This window comes from Rhinolophus sinicus, chromosome 18 (genome assembly GCF_057876585.1).
Source record: "Rhinolophus sinicus isolate RSI-liver-muscle chromosome 18, RSI-T2T, whole genome shotgun sequence".
Lineage (NCBI taxonomy): Eukaryota > Metazoa > Chordata > Mammalia > Chiroptera > Rhinolophidae > Rhinolophus > Rhinolophus sinicus.
Genome location: NC_142518.1, coordinates 97117849 through 97121560, shown reverse-complemented (window position 1 = coordinate 97121560; position 3712 = coordinate 97117849). Strand labels below are relative to the sequence as shown.

General features: G+C 45.8%; 1 pseudogene; it reads left to right on the top strand.

Annotated features, from left to right (window-relative positions):
- On the top strand, positions 1 to 3429 carry LOC109436226 (GRB2-associated-binding protein 2 pseudogene; annotated as a pseudogene).
- Positions 3430 to 3712: the final 283 nt, after the last annotated feature.

Here is a 3712-nt window from a genome sequence, read left to right as displayed (position 1 = left end):
ATGCCAGCCTCTCCTGTTTCAAGCAGCCTGGAGCCCTCTGCCTCTATCCTCCCTCCCATCTGCCAGTCCATCACGTGCTAGTGAGTTTTACCCAGTAGATATCATTCAAATTCACCTCCCTTTTTTCCCCTTGGTTTAGGCCTTTTGCATCTTAGCCCATACGACTGATATACCTTTAAGTTTTCTTTTAACTTCTGGGAGGATTAGCACTGTGACAAAGTCTTCATTAAGTCTTGCACCAAGCCATTTCCACTAATAAAAAAGAAAGATTTTTTTACTGCTAACACACAGATTTTCTAATTCTTCCCTCTTCTTTTTTTTTAAAAATTTATTTTTCAAATACAGTTCATGTTTAATATTATATTAGTTCCAGGCATACAGCATACTGGTGAGACATTTATTAATATATGAAGTATGAAGTGATCCCTCCAATTAGTCTAGAACCCACCTGGAACCACACATAGTTATCACCATATTGTTGACTATATTCCCCATACTGTACATCCCCTTGACTATTTTGTAACTACCAATTTGTACTTCTTAATCCCTCCACCTTTTTCACCCAGCTCCCCAACCCCCCTTCCATCTGGCAACCATCAGTTAGTTCTCTGTACCTATGAGTCTGTTTCTGGTTTTTTGTTGCTGGTTTTTTGTTCATTTATTTTGTTTTTCAGATTCCACATATAAGTGAAATCATATGGTATTTGTCTTTCTCTGTCTGACTTACCTCACTTAATATAATACCATTAAGGGCCATTCATTTTGTCACAATTGGTAAGATTCCATTATTTTTTATGGCTGAATAATATTCCATTGCATATACATACCACCTCTTTTTTATCTGTCTATCAATGAATAGTTAGGTTGCTTCCATATCTTGGTTATTGTAAATAGCTCTGCAATGAACACAGGGGTGCATCTATCTTTTCAAATTAGTGTTTTGGATTTCTTCAAGTAAATACCCAGCAGTGGAATTGCTCCAGTCAGGGCATAGGAGCCTCTGGGCTTAGGTCCTAGAATCTCAGTCTTTCCTGTTCATATCTTCTGCAGAACCTCCGTACTGTTTTCCATAGTGGCTGCACCAATTTGCAATCCCACCAACAGTGCATGAGGGTTCCCTTTTCTCCACATCCTCACCAACACTTGTTTGTTGATTAATTGATGATAGCCATTCTGACAGGTGTGCGGTGATATCTCATTGTGGTTTTTATTTGCATCTCTCTGATAGTTAGTGATGTTGAGCATTTTTTCATATGTCTAATGGCCACCTGTATGTCCTCTTTGAAGAAATATCTATTCAGGTTCTCTGCCCATTTTTTAATTGGATTGTTTTTTGGTGTTGAGTTGTATGAGTTATTTATAAATTTTGGATATTAACCCATACCAGATGTATCATTAGTGAATATCTTTCCCCATTCAGAAAGCTGTCTTTTCACTTTGTTTATGGTATTCTTTGTTGTGCAAAAACTTTTGTTTGAAGTAGTCCCATTTGTTAATTTTTTTCTTTTGTTTCTCTTGCCCAAGGAAATATATCCAAAAATTTTTTTTTTCCTTAGAGTGACGTCAAAAGGTTTATTGCCTCAGCTTCTGTGAGAAGGTCGATGCAGGCCTGACTTTCAAGACAAAGGAGCTGCAGGGTAGTTCTGTGTTTAACTTTAAGACCAGCGAGTACACATTTTACCTTGTGGCTGAGACAAAGCAGGACATGAATAAGTGGGTCCAGAGCATCTGCCAGGACTGTGGCTTCAGTCAGGCTGAGGAGAGCACAGACTCCCTGAGAAATATTGCCTCAGCCAGTCACAGCCCCTGCTCCTCTCCAGCAGAGCTCAGCAGCTCCAATCATCACCTTCTCCTAAAATGAAAACCCTCAGCCCCATCTCACTGTAGGTAGCCAGCCACACTTGTTCATATTCAAACCTCTGTGTTGAACCATGCTCAGACCACCTGGTCCACCAGTGCACCTCAGGAGTATCTCTACGTGTACCAGTGCATAACCTGGACAGCAGAAAATGCCAGGCATGCCAGCTTCTCTCAGGGCACCAGGGCTTCGTTCCTCTCTGGGGTGACACAGCCATACAGAAACTTGCCCAGGGCAATGGGCACTGTATCAACTGGATAAGTGGTCAAGCCCATCGCTTCTATAGCCTACCCAAGCCAAGCCAGCACAATACAGAATACAGAGACAGTACCTAAGACTCCCCCGGAGGGTGGCCTCCCATGGCCACACCAAGGGCAGCCTCATAGACTCGGAGACAGATAATAAGGATGTGTATACTTTCAAGACGTCCAGCAATACCCTCTGCTGGGAGTTTGGGAACTTCCTGGTAGACAGTGTGGATTTTCCAGCCACCCCATTCTGAGCCTACCAGATTCCAAAGACAATCATGCTGGACAAGAACCACAATGCCATGGCAGTAGCTGTTCCTGGGGACTCAGCCATAGCTCCCCCACCCCGACCACCCAAGCTAAGTCAGGCAGAAACACCTCAGTGGGGGAGCCCTCAACAGAGAACGCCAATCCATGAAAATAACAGTTCAGTCTCCGCCACTGCCACCATCCACAGGCGCAATGCCCTCCCTGCGATGGCCAACAGCCAATTTCACCAATCTTCTTCCTATGAGTCCTACGAGTATCCCCAGTGTGGTGGAGAGAGTGCAGGCAGGTTTGCACAGTCCATGACTGATGGAGTCAGTTCTTTCCTGCCAGGGTAAACAATTGTAGGCCAATTGGATAGCGCCAATTCCGAAGACAACTACCTGCCCATGAATCCAGGTTCCTCCACACTGCTGGCCATGGAGAGAGCAGGAGATAATTCCTAGAGTATGTACATCCCCATGAGCCCAGAGCCCCATCACTTTGATCCACTTGGCTACCCTTCTATAGCTCTTCCTATGCACCAAAGCCCCAGCTAAGGGAGTGAGATCCAGCCACCTTGTCAACCACAACCTCAAACCTGACCAGAAAGCAAAGGCAGCACCACTTGATCTGAGAAACAACACCGTCATCGATGAGCTCTCCTTCAAATCACCTGTCACCAAGTCTTGGTCTGGGGCCATCCACACCTTCAACTCCAGCTCTTCTCAGTACTGCTGCCGCATCTCCACACAGAGCATCACCAGCACAGACTTGGGAGACAGCAAAGAGAACTACAGCCCTATGCAAAACCCAGAGTCTGCATCTCCCATTCCCAGTGTCACCAACAGTCCAGCGTCTAAGAAGAACACTGGCACTGTTGATTATCTGACCCTGGACTTCCAGCCCAGCTCTCCAAGCCCCCACCGCAAGCTATCCATGTCACCTGTCACTTCTGATGAGAAGGTGAACTATATTCAAGTAGACATGGAGAAGACCTAGGGCCTGCAAAGCACCATGCAGAAGTAGACAGATGTGCAGCAGTCCTCAGAGCCTTCCAAGGGCACCAAGGTGTGACACTGGGGCCACCAAGCCTAGAGAGAGGCCCAGAGACACCAAATCTGTCTCCTCCCTGTCTCTTCTTTCTCCTCTCCTATTGCCCCCTCCAGCCCACCCCTCTCCTCTCTGCCACTCTGGCCTTCAAAGTACTTGACATCAGGGACCCTGAACCCTTCCCCTGGGAGGTGAGGGCCTGATTGAGGCACTTCCTCTGCCCACTCGGGGCCCACTTTGATTTTTATCAATAATGGCCATGCTTCCATCCACTTTAGTTAGAGCTATTGCCAAAAAAGCATCCTTC